Here is a 13,254-nt window from a genome sequence, read left to right as displayed (position 1 = left end):
CGAGCTACATTATCATTTTCCCCTATTTCTGTGGACGAAAGTATCCGATGACAGAAACAGGTTACTTCGGATGATTTCCAGGGCTCTTCTTCCTCTCCACAAGGTCTCAACGGACAGACACACATACAAGGAAACAAGGGAGTCTCAGCAATTACCAAAGCAGGGCTATATTTATAATGGAGGTTGAAGAAAATGTTAAAAGGCAGGAAAACCAAAGACCTAATTAAATACACAGACCTCGTGGCTTACATATTTGCAGCTGGCAAACTTCAGAGACCACTCATAAAGAATATGTACAGAAAAGAATTTAGCAAAATATCTAAACTTATTTAACACAGAAGAGAAATTGACAAGGATAACTCCACGAACGTGCAGTTTGGATGGTTTTTCGGCAGCTACTGAGTAAGAAAGGAAGAGAGACTGCGGGTTCCCTGGGGTGGCTGCACCTCACCACTGTCCTTCTGGGCACCCATCTGTGGGGCAGCCCGCTGCAGCCACCCATTGCTGATGTTTTCAGCAAGGCGAGAACACGAGGCGCCAAATGCTTAGAGCAGGAACGTGGAGAAAACTGCCTATTTTGTGGAAGGCAACCCCACAGGGGCAGCCAATAAATAAATGCACACATCCACAGAGAACAGTAAGTAAAGTTGCGGTTGCTTCCTTATCTTGGAAACCGGGCTATTGAACCTGAAGTTGGTGACTCATGCTTGCAAGAAAGGGAGCGCTCGGCCTCGGCAACACCCCATTATTAGCCTACAATACGTGCCCTTTCCATAATACCCCCATCGCTGGCTTGTTCTCACTCTTCCCCTAGGCATCCTCCTGAAGCTGTTCGCTGCAAATTTTCCAATTTTCAAAGCAGTTCCCGAATTGCTTAGGAACTGGCAGAAATTAATAAGCAACAGCCCATTTATATTGAAATGGACTCATTACGGTGCCAGCTGCCAATAATTTGCAAGGCTGGATTCTTGCTGGCAAACGGGGCCTGTGGGCGGCTGCCCTTTCCACCTGCACAACAGAAGCTGATAATGCATTTTTTAAACACTTTTTTAAAAAGTACACATTTTATCTACCAGAACGAAAACTTTATCTATATGCTTGTAATTCCTGAGTAGAAGAAAGATTAAGGGGAAGAAGATGAAAGTTACAGAGCATTATTTATAAAACATGCAGGAGGAGTGCCTGGGTGGCTCAATCAGTCGAGCATCTGACTTTAGCTCAGGTCTTGATCTCACAGTTGGTGAGTTCGAGCCCCACGTCGGGATCTCTGCTGTTGGCGCAAAGCCCGCTTCGGATCCTCTGTCCCCCCTCTCTCTCTCTGCCCTTCTCCCAACGTGCTCACTCTCTCTTTCAAAAATAAATATTTTAAAAAATAAAATAAATAAAACATGGAGGAAAACAAAATTGAGTTGTATCTGGTATCATTTTTGCCTGATCTTGGTGGGAAAAAAAATTCTTACCTGAGACCCAGGGTGCAGAATTGACCTATGACGTGGACTAACGAAGAGCCTCACGTTTGTTCTTTTGCAATCAGCAGATATGCTACGGCTGCAATGTGCCAAAAGGCACCCACTTTGCCCACTGTGAGTTAGCTCCACCGTGGCCTTGAGACTGTGCGCCATGGCACCTTGAGAACTATTAGTCCTCTGAGTTTTCTTCAAGAACCGCAAAGAATTCAGTTTCAATGGAAGGCAGCAATGCACCAAGCTCAGCGCTGGGGGGTTGTGAGCCTGAGTCCTTGCCGCATGCATCAGGTCAAATCTCGGCTTCACCATTTACTTGCAGGGTGGTTTGGGGTAAACTGTAAATATCACCCCTCTACAAACAGAATGGCTCCCAGACCACTGGGTTATTACGAGCACTGAGTAAGATCACCTACGTGACATGACTAGCTTAGTGCCTACCCCTTGGTCAGTTTGCAGTAAACGTTAGCTATTATTCCACCGTTATTTAACATTTGTAAGCTGTAAAAATACTCGCTATAGAAGGCCACCGTCACAGGGACTTCCTTAAAACATGATGCCTAACTCACTGAAACTGGGCTCACAAGTCACCTTAAATCTGTTGCGAGGCAACAAGGGAATTGATTAATGCCGCCGGAAGATGTGATCTACTCGATCTGTCACAGCGCAGGCACCGCACTGACTCAATCTGGCAGCACCAGCGGCCCGTTGACGTTACGCTGATGGGACGTGAACGCGGAATGTACCACGTTTTTCAGTCTCGTTCTAATTCATCGTCAGCTCACATAGTCAGTTTCTGTGTCAGGTGTCAACCAGTTTCCACAGGGAAGTACATGTGCTGGAGGTGGGGAAGGAATTACCAGACGGAATCTCAGGCTTCATCTACCTGCAAAAATAGACAGGGCTGAGGGGTCCCGCTGCTCCCACCTTCCCGTCTGATGGGAGCTAACAATATGACGGGTGTCAGAAATAGTGTGTCCATGACAGTTAATCCATAGCTTTTCCTAAAAAGTCTGCCAGGCCGGAACTCTTCTTTTTCACCTTCAAAAAACACTCATAAGGGGCAGCCTGTCGTTTTTAGGTCCTTACAAGTTCCAGACACCAAAGTATATAGAGAAAGGGGTACTGTATTTGCCCTCAAAGTATCGAAGCTCATGTAGAAGGCTCTATTACTTATGTGACCTTGGGCAAGTATCCATCCTGAAACTCAACAGGGGAAATGTGAGATTATCTCCCTTACTTTCTGACCTACAAAGATTGTTAAAAGACAGAAATTAAAGAATCAACACAAAACATTACAGGAACTATAAAATGCTACATAAGTATGTTCACTCTTTTTTTTTTAATCTTTTAAAAAAAATTTTTTACATGTATTTATTTTTGAGAGACAGAGCACAAGTGGGGGAGGGGCAGAGAGAGAAGGAGACACAGAATCCGAAGCAGGCTCCAGGCTCTGAACTGTCAGTGCAGAGCCCGATGTGGGGCTCGAACTCACAAACCGTGAGATCATGACCCGAGCCAAAGTTGGGACGCTCAACCAACTGAGCCACCCACATGCCCCTAAGTATGTTCACTCTTAGGCTATTCATTATGACTTAGTGCCCAAAACGATTCCATGATTAGTGAATTAATGAGAATCAGGAAGTTTCCCCTCACCCTGAACCTTAAAAATAAGAAGCAGAGGGAGGAGGGCTATAGAGATCTCGGATCAAAATTCTGAACAAGTCAGAATCTTGAATATTTATATGTAGTAAGCACCCAAAAAAATAACTTTTAGTATTCACTTAGTCTAAAAACCAGTACTGGATAGATGGATGGATGGATGAATCTGGGTCATTGAAAAATTTTATATGGTCCAGAAATTAAAGAAAATTCACTGGTCATCCTCTTTACTTATTTTTACACCATTGCTTTATTCAACAAAGGACTCAGTAGTGTGTGACTTTCCAAGATACATGATCTAAACCAGAATAGAAGAAATTACTACAAGCCAACTCAAATTGGGAAAACATGGCACTTCTAAAATTCGCAATTCCAAATCAATTGCTCAGAAGAAGGATGAATGTTCTTGGTACTAAAATCAGACAGAAATTCCCACTGAGATCCTCTGAGGCCACTGTGATACGATAAGCAATGCCGTGGACCACATCCTTCCACATGGGCTCAGGGACACATTTCATACGGACGTTTCTTCTTGATAGCCGATTAAAAAAGAAAATCACAACTCAGTGACGGAAGTTCTGAAGAAGCAGGACACTGCTGAAGAGCAGAGAGGCTGCATCCTTCCAGGAAATTTTCCTTAATCACTGTTTGCTCTCCACAGAGTGCTGAGGGGTGGTGAGCTTAAGGTAGGGTTCTCTGGCTCATGCCCAACTATCGCTGTGTCAAGCTATGACAACAATTCCCATCTGGCATGAGGGGAGGGTTCCACGAGGGGGGCGTCTGTTTGCCTTGTGTGAAAACGGACACTCCAGGCCCACCTTCCCCTCCCAGGAGAACCATGTGACCCCTAAGGGCAGAACCAGGATTCTTATCACAGAGGAACGAGCCATGACGGGGGGCTCCAAACTCCTAGCGCATGAATGACATACGTGGCTTCAGCCTGGCCACGTTTTCGAGACAGGTGAAAACAGGCACCCAAATCAGCTGAACAAAATCCCTGGAAGCTCCCATATCCAAACACTGCACTAGTTTCGAGCAATGCTATTTCCTAGTAGATCCAACTGTATCCCGAGGTAACTGAGGAAACATGTTCATAGAATCAGTATTTTTAAGCCAGCTATAAGTCAAGGAATCTCCGCTAAAATAATAACTTTAATTTTAGAACGGTGAATCTTTGGCAATACTTAACCAACAGGTTCAGCTGGGACAGACATTACCATATTTCATAGGAGTAAAGTCAGTGTGTTTCAAAGTGAAGTAACATGTTCTACCCCAACTAAGCGCGATCTACCATTTATGGAATGCTTAGTATCTGTCTGGCAGTGAGTCAGTGGCTTTAGGCCAAAATACTCTTCTAAGTTTCCCTCAGTTCTTGGTGTTTATTGTCTTGCAGCTACAGTTGGACACTGGTAACTGCCCATGCATACAACTCCAACATTGCATCACGCACCACGAAGCTCCCTCCCAGCTTCGTCCAAGGGTGTTTGGAAATCCTCAGTCCCAAGGGGCTGTGTTACACAGCTGGCCATCAAATCTCCCCAGATATCCCACGGTCCGGCCCAACAAGGGCTCAAATGGCACCCAGCTTACTGAAATGGACTTAACAGCTTTTTCAGGACAGACCCTGAGAACCACGTAATTTCTCAAAAATCTAAGTAGCATCATTCCCACTAGGAAGCCATGAAGCTCCTGAACACTTGAGAATTCCACCCAACATTCCCGGAGTAGTGACCATGTGATATCAGAGCCTGCTCAGCTCAATTTCAAGTTTGAGTCACGTCAAAAAAGCACGTCCATGTCATTGCAAGAGGGAATAGAACATTTGATCTCCAAAGAAAATGGATGTGGACCACAGTTAACTGCTAATGCTGACATCTGTCCTTCAGCATTACACCACGCTGTGGCTTAACTTCACAGGGTGTTCCCAGTACCCGGGAGAGGACAGGACTCTGTCGAAAGCGCTTCCGTACCTCCCGTGAGACCTAACAGACCGTATTATCTTAAACCGCACACGAGAATAATCCTCTCCAGAACACATCAATGCCTTAGATAGGAGAGATTTCAAATGACGTCTTTTCCAAAATCAAGTCACCCAGGTCTCTTTCCTTGAGCAGACCTGCCTCCCTTTCCCGTTCCAGCTGGAGGCCTCCCCAGGCACAGGAAGAAGCCTCGTATCCCAAGCCACTGGGTGACATGGGCGTGGTGGGTTAGAGCAGTTCCTCTTTCACTGTCAAAGGCTACAGTTCCAGAAGGGGAATTTGGTTCTAGCTCTTTCTGGCTTTCCGTGCCGCGGTGCGTAGCCTGGAGACAGGGGAGTCTCCACTCTGAAGGACACGGCCTTGGCCGAGAGGAGACTCTCAGGCTGAGAACAGACACCTTCTCCAGGCCCTCCCAAGTGACCCAGCCCTCGAGAAAGGGCAAGCTGCCACTTCCACGCTGGTCTCCCACCCCTACAACCCGGCCTCTCCCTTCACCTGTTCTCTCGCCGAGCAGCCAGGAGGGACGTCTCTCAGCCCAAAATGTAACTGAGAGGTCATCGGGGTCAGAGCAGGATGTGGTCTTCCTGGCGATTTTATTCCATTTGCCACCACACAGACGCAACAGTCCCCTGACCTGGAGCTGCCTTTCCCACGCAGAATGGGAGGGGCCACTCTGTGAGTCAGGGAAGAGCTCCCTGGGGGAGGCCGTGCACCCAAGCAGCCGGTGTGGCAACTGTGCCCGCCAGCAACGAGGATCAGGACCGCCTTCAACAGCATAGAAGAGACAGAAAACCCCGCCAGCCTCCCTGGAGAGCTTATTGGGCTGGGGCGCACCAAACTCGCACAGTTGGTCTCTCGTGCTTGAGCCTAAAGGGTCCATCAGAAAGAGTCACTCCCCCCCCCCCCCCCAGCTGGTACCCCTTCCTTGGCTCATCTCCTGCTGCTGGTGGTATTTGTCGTGGCAGAAGGCATGTATGAGATGGCAACATTCTCTAAGAGAAAATGGCCAAAGAGATTTTGGTAAACCAGATACTAAGGATGGAAAGGAAGGAAGAGAAGCTAAAAATACGAAGTGAGTGTGAATATTGCATTAACAACATAATTTAGTAACCAAAACTCAATGAGCAAGTATGACAGCTGGCAAATGTAGCTGCCCTACATAAAAAGTGACGGTGTAATGGGTCCTGTGCAATACCATTGGTAAGGGGATAGTAGGAACATCAATCCTGATACGTGTTTAGATGGTAACGTAGAATTTTAATCAACCACTAAGGAAAACATTTTAGTGCAGCAAAGAATCTTCTACTTCGATGTCGAGTAAAATAATTTTTTAACAAATTCTTAAAGGAATTCCTCCCCAGGATTTTCAAAATGGGGGTGATTCTTTTCCTATAAGTCTTCATCTTCTAAAAAGGAAGAAATTAGGGCTCACTCCTAAAATAGAGTAACAAGACAAGGTTCCACAGACCTAGCATCCCAAGTCACTCCCAGGCTACTCAGCCCCAAATGCTCCTTTACACTCTCATTTTAAAGGAAAAACCAAACCAAAACCAAAACAAAACTTTTAAAATGACCTCAATTTTTTATTTGCAATTCACTTCCAACTGTCTTGCAGTTATAAAATTAAGACTATAAGCTCCAGCAGGTAAAACACAGTCCCTTATTCCACTGGTCCTAAGAAACACATTTTTCACTTTGAACATTTCTGAAATTGAATGTCCCTTACAATCTCAATGGTGTAGTGTGGTTTAACTGGCACCATTTTCTTTCTTTCTTAGTGGTACATAAAATAGTGGTGTTTCCTACAATTGAGAGCATCTTTTGAAATAGAGCATATAGGGGCACCTGGGTGGCTCAGTTGGTTAAGTGTCTGACTTTGGCTCAGGTCATGATCTCTCAGTTCATGGGTTCGAGCCCCGCATCAGGCTCTGTGCTGACAGCTCAGAGCCTGGAGTCTGCTTCGGATTCCGTGTCTCCCTCTCTCTGTCCCTCCCCCACTCAAGCGCCTGCTCGCTCGCTCTCGTGCTCTCTCTCTCTCTCAAAAATAAATAAACATTAAAAAACTTTTTTGGAAATAGAGCAAATAGTTTTTAAATAGTTATGCTTATGGCTATCTGAAAACTGCTTGTGAATGGTTTGGAGAAGAGCTTATATAATTTTGCTGACTCCTACCAATAGTTAACCAACACTTATTGAGCACCTATTGTATGTCTGGGATGAGGAAACAGACCATTTCCTTATGATGCCCCAACTCTGAGAATACAAACAACGGTCACTTATCCACTTAGTAACAGGGCTGTAAAGGCTCATCTGGCATTAAGACTGAATAAGAAGAAGAAACAGGTTAATTCTGCTAAGAGAAGCTGTCATTTGAACCTGGTCCTCACAGGCTAATAGGATTTGGCTCAGCTTGTGAGGATGGGAGGACATAAACAGGGACAGGAGGGGATCTGCAAAAAGAGAAGGGCAGAACTTTCCAGGAAAAGAGCAAAGGCCCTAAAGGATGAAAGCATTAGTCCAATGTTGTAGAGAGGCAGATGCACGGAAAGGATCTGGGGGCACCTGGATGGCTCAGTCGGTTAAGCATCCAACTCTTAATATTGGCTCAGGTCATGATCTCACAGTCGTGAGTTCAATCTCTGCATCAGGCTCTGCACTGACAGCACAGGGCCTGCTTAGGATTCTGTCTCTCCCTCTCTCTGCCCCTCCCCCCCAAAATAAATAAATAAACTTTAACAAAAAAGGGAGCTGGAGGTGATGAGGCTAAAAAGATGGGTTAGAGCTATGGATGCCACACAAAGGAATCAGACAGGATGCGGAGTAGAATATGTAATGGGACTTTATTAGCAGAGTTACATAATTGAACATGTTCTCCCAGCCCCCTGGGCAGCAGGGGAGAGAAGGTGGAGGCTTGTTGCAAGCAACCAATCAGGCAGTGTTTAGCTGGAGATAAAGTGACCTACACTGGGCCAATGGAGAGCCCTGAAGTAATAAGAAAGGCAGGTGGAGTCAACAGGACTTAGTAGCCACATACGTAACTGTGAGAAATGGGAAGGGAAGGAGAAAGAGAAGGAAAAGATGCTTCTGAAGTTTCTAGTTTGATAACTGACAGAGAAGGTGACAACAACACCTTCCACCATGAGGCCAAATAGAGCACTCAATTCAAAAGTGTTATCCTTGAGAGGTGGGGATTCATAGTGATCCTACTAGAGATGTAGTATCCGTTCCACACAAGGTCTCAGCACAGAGGAACACATTAGCATGGCATAGGAAGGAGGGAAGGGAGGGAGGGAGGAAAGAAGGGGGGGAGGGAAGGAAGGGAGGGAGGGAAGAAAGGGAGGAAGGGAGGGAATGAAGGGAAGGAAGGAGGAAGGAAAGAGAGAGAGAAAAGGAGGGAGGGAAGGAAGGAAGAGAGGGAAGGAGGGAAGGAGGGAAGGAAGGGAGGAAGGGAAAGAGGAAGGGAGGAAAGGAAGGAAGGAAGGAAGGAAGGAAGGAAGGAAGGAAGGAAGGAAGCCCTGTCAAAAAGCTTGGATCAGGAAAGATTTATTGAGACACAAATACTGGCCAATTCCATTGTATAATCGAAGAATTTTAAACACACACACACACACACACACCTCGGATGACCTGTGAGAGACCAGAAGTTTAAAACATGATCTCAACTACTTCTTCTACTGACTAAGCCAATGGCTATAACTGGCTTAACCAGCATCGATAATTTAACACAAAAATAAAAGTATGCTGCCTCAGGTTCGGTGCCACCAAGTTAAAATGTAAATCAGGTTTGAGTTCAGCCGCCCAAACTCTCTGAAACTCAGGATACCCACTGTGCCCCTGCCTCACCCTGAGACTGGGCTTATAATTCAAGTAAGACCACCGATTGCAAGGCGGATGCTCCAAAGCCATCCAGGTCGTAGTGAAGTGCATCTGGAATGCACAATGCACAAAGTAGTACACCAGACACTCCTTCCAACGCAGCATTTGAGGACAATGACTTCCCTTTCCGTCAGTGAGTGAAATGACAAGGGACAGCGGACCTCGGGCAGAGTTCTGGTGTTGTTGGAAAAGCCTGGGAGCGTGGCACGCGGCGATGGGTTCATGGAGATGGCCGGAAGGACGTGGACTAACTCCACAGCCACAAGCTGAACACAACCTCCCTGAACACCCATTCTCCTTAAATGAACAGGAGGGTCTGGAAGTTTCTATGCTCCTTATACTTGAAAAGAAGTCCATGTGTCTTCAACCTGCTTAAGTTACAGTGTGGAAGGGGCATAATGAGAACCATCATGAGATTCTCTTTCCAGCAAATACATGATTCAAATCAAGGCAAAAAGTGCCAGGGAGCTTGGCCCCAGAAACACAAGACGGAATAACCGATTCTTACTTTAAACGCTGGTGCAAGATCTTTTGGGCTGAATAACGACCAACATTCATCCTAACTGAATTAAAAATTGGGAGGGAAATGAAAAGCACATGAGGTGGCTGCAGACTGAGTTTTTAAAAAGTAGAAGGGAAAAAAAAAAAATCACATGACTTTTTTATGACTACTCCCTGTAGTCAAAAGAGGATAATCAGCCTCTCTCACATAAAGACAGTTCCTGGGAAACCATGGGAACGTGTCTGAAACAGTGATACATCAAAGTCCCCGTGCAGAAAAACTGATACAGAACATAGCGAAGCAAATCTGTTTCTTGTATGACGGCAACTAGCTTAGAAAGCTTGACATTCATTGCCAAGTAATATCTATGAGACCACACACAACGCAAGTGAAAAGGACACCAGCCTGCCTTCTAAGAACTAATGAGGATACTCCTGTCCAGGGCACTAGTGTGCAAATGGTTTTTATGGGCATCCTCATTCAATAAAATAGTTCGGAGCATACCCCCCCTCAAACAGTGTGAGTGTGCGTCATTACTCATCTAATTAAGGTACAAATTGCATACATGAGCTGTTGTTCAAATAAATTATGCACAATTTTAAATTTCTGTGTATGTTTATAATGTGCATAATTCATGTGAGCCAAACAGAAATACACAAACATGTAAATGCACAAGATAGAAAGAAAATATTAATTCTGAAATTTCCTTCTCGTGCCCTACTGAAATCATCTCGCACATCCATCTGACACGGACGGACGGCTACGGTTACGGTGCAGAGGAAGCTGATCTGGAAACCAAGACAAAATAAGAAGAGAAGCTCACAGGAATGCCTCCTTCCCCGGCCGCATGACCCCAGCAGGAACAAAACCACCCAGGGTACCTACTCCTTCTCCTCCCCCTTCTGTCTGTCTTGTTTCACCTAAGACAGGCTTTCCGTTTCTTCCAGGGGCATAACTGACAGGTGCGGTCTACGGGTTGCAAAAGAACTCTCTAGCAGCAGAAATCAGGTCATCGTGATTTTAAAAAAAGAAAAAGAAAAAAAAGAAACTATCCCCAAATCTGTTGCTAATTTTTGTTTTCTAAGCCTATTTGACAAATTCCTCAGTTTCCCCATCTGTACACTCTAAATTTTACCTATATCTCAGCCTTCTTATGAAGCAACATCACAGCACTGTCAAAATCTCCCAGAATCTTCAGGAACCTATCACCAGGTTTGAAACGTGCTGAAAACTTTAGGCTGCTCTGAAGTTCCTCCGCTGATAGGCCTAGGTCTCACGAGAGGCCGTTAAATTGTGCTTTTTGCCATCAATATATCAGTCCTTTTACCAATACTCAATAAAACAATGCCATATGTAGCAAAAGAAAACGCTATAGGAAGGAGGGACTCGTTTTTGCAACTTCCTCCTCTCCACCCACCACAAGACAATGACTGGCCAAGAGGCAATAAGCAAAAACAAGTTTCCAACGACGGTTGCATTTTTTGGTGTGGGGAATCCAAAACGCAGCCAGGCTAAGTAGCCAAGAAATATCAGTCAAATGGTCTGGAAGAAAAAAGGCCAACAACAACAACAACGCACAAAGAAAAATCATTTTTGAAATATTTTTGAACAAAACTTTGGTCCTCCTAGGTGGGAAGAAAAGGTTTCGTCTTCTGGAAGAAATCCTCATTCTGTCTGGCCAGCTCCCCATCCAGACAACCACTGGCAACTGAAGGAGCTCTCACTGAAGAGTTCCAATGGCCATGGCCTCCCGGCAGCATCTGCCCCCTCCCGCAACAGCACAGGATTCCTTCCTTTGGATTCCACGCACTTCGCCAATTTGTCCCTGACCCCGACCTGCCCACAGCCTCCTACCAAATTCTCCAGACGGAGAACTTTTCTACTTAACGGACTCACTTCCTTCCACCCTCTCAACTATCTCAATCTCAGTCTTCAGCACAAATCCCTCTTTGGAACCCCTTCTGGACACCTCCATGGGGCTAACCAGTGATAGTTCAAATTTGACGCACTATTTAGGGTCAACACCTCCCACACGTACGATTCCTCCCAGGAGGCAGCAAGATTTGTCAATGTAACACAGACTTTGGGATCAGTCAGATCTAATCTTCACCTGCCATCGAATGTCTTTGTGACCTTGAGCCGGTCCCCTAACATTCCTATAGATCACTTTCTCCATCTACCCAATGGGAAATTTGCCTTGAGGGTTTGTACTGAGAATTAAGTGAGGCAATGTATGTGCAAACAGTCTTCCTTAGTACTGCATTGGGGTTTCCATGAACGTTAATTTCTTCCTTTCCATCTTCTCCCTCTTCCCCTCTTCTTCCTCCAAGGTCCCTGAAGTATTCTCTATACCCTGCCCCTTTGTATTCGATCCTTCAGTTCAGGTCTCCTTGCCTTGAATCCCCATCACTAACATCCCTCTCTGCTGCCCACTCAGTGCACTCATCACCGCAAAACCAAACCAATGCATATATTCAATGTGCATTTAATATCCTTACAGAATGTAGCCACTGGAATCCCTGCTCTGCTACCTGACATGCAAACACCCTAGCATAGCCAGCAGAGAGAAGAGCCATAGGGATAAAGGGGCATCTTTCTGAAGAGTCACTTTTACTCAAAGATTTGCTCAGGAGGTGGGGGCTGGGTGGCTCGGTCAGTTAAACATCCGACTTCGGCTCAGGTCATGCTCTCACAATTCGTGGGTTCCAGACCCACGTCGGGCCCTGTGCTGACAGCTCAGAGCCTGGAGCCTGCTTCAGATTCTGTGTCTCCCTCTCTCTCTGCCCCTCCCCCACTCACACTCTGCGTCTCTCTCTCTCTCTCTCTCAAAAACAAATAAACGTTAAAAAACATTTTTTTTTTTTTTAATAAAAAGAAGATTTACTAGGAGGTTAGTGAGAGCAGAGAAGTTGGGGCCAATTGACAATGGAATAAACTTTTAAATGTGTATGATTTTTTAAGGTGAAATACCCATCTTTTTCCCAAAATAAAATGGCACATGGAGTGGTTGAAAGTTAACTCTCTTTTTATGGGGGCGTTTTTTATTGGAAAATTGTGCAAAGCTCTGGGCTTCGAAAATTTGCTTTACCACTTTCCTCCTCTGAATCCCCATAGTTATCAGTTAGTAGAACACTTGTCTTAATCCCTCTCTTCTAGGAGGATCACAAGGTCCTTGAGGGAAGGGATTACAGCTTATCACTTTTTGACATGGTGTTCCATGACACATGTCCTCTGTGTGAGGCAGGGTTCTCCAGAGGAAGAGAACCAACAAGATGTGGATGGATGGATCGGTGGATGGAGAGGCAGATATTTTAAGGAATTGATTCGTGCAACTGTAGGGGCTCGTAAGCTCACAATCTGAGGGGCAGATCGGCAGGCAAGAGACCCAAGAAAGAGATGATACTGTTGTCTTGAATCCAAAAGCATCTGGAGGCAGAATCCCTTCCTTCCAGAAGGCTTGAGTCTTTACTCTTACAGGCCTTCAAGTGATTAGATGAAGCCCATCCACATTATGGAGGATAATCCGCTTTATTCAATGCCTACTGATTTAAACGCCAACTATATTGAAAAATTACCTCACAGTCCCATCTAAACTGGTTTAACTGTTTAACCAAACAACTGGGCACCATAATCTAGCCAAGTTCACATATAAAATTAACCACCACATGCCTTAACAGACTTTTTTCTCCAGCACCTAGTAATGGCACAACGTGTGGCCAAAGGAACAAAAGAATAAAACCAAAAGAATAAAAATAATTTCCCCACAAACGTT

At 45.3% G+C, this 13,254-nt stretch overlaps 1 protein-coding gene across 5 annotated transcripts in view; it reads right to left on the bottom strand.

Annotated features, from left to right (window-relative positions):
* The window catches only part of TIAM1 (TIAM Rac1 associated GEF 1), a 381,899-nt gene that overhangs the window by 143,910 nt on the left and 224,735 nt on the right, over window positions 1–13,254 (bottom strand). Inside the window, exon 1 of one of the 5 annotated variants that reach the window (XM_042955209.1) lies at window positions 10,618–10,880. The exons of 3 other annotated variants lie outside the window; for them this stretch is intronic. The gene's annotated coding sequence lies outside the window, so the exon portion shown is untranslated. Of the gene's footprint in view, window positions 1–5,599; window positions 5,855–10,617; window positions 10,881–13,254 lie in introns of those variants that run through there. One more of the 5 variants, XM_042955208.1, reaches the window with a different exon arrangement.

Source organism: Panthera leo, chromosome C2 (assembly GCF_018350215.1).
Source record: "Panthera leo isolate Ple1 chromosome C2, P.leo_Ple1_pat1.1, whole genome shotgun sequence".
In the NCBI taxonomy this organism is placed as follows: Eukaryota; Metazoa; Chordata; class Mammalia; order Carnivora; family Felidae; genus Panthera; species Panthera leo.
The sequence above is the reverse complement of the archived record's forward strand: the minus strand, read 5'-3'. Positions and strand labels throughout refer to the sequence as shown.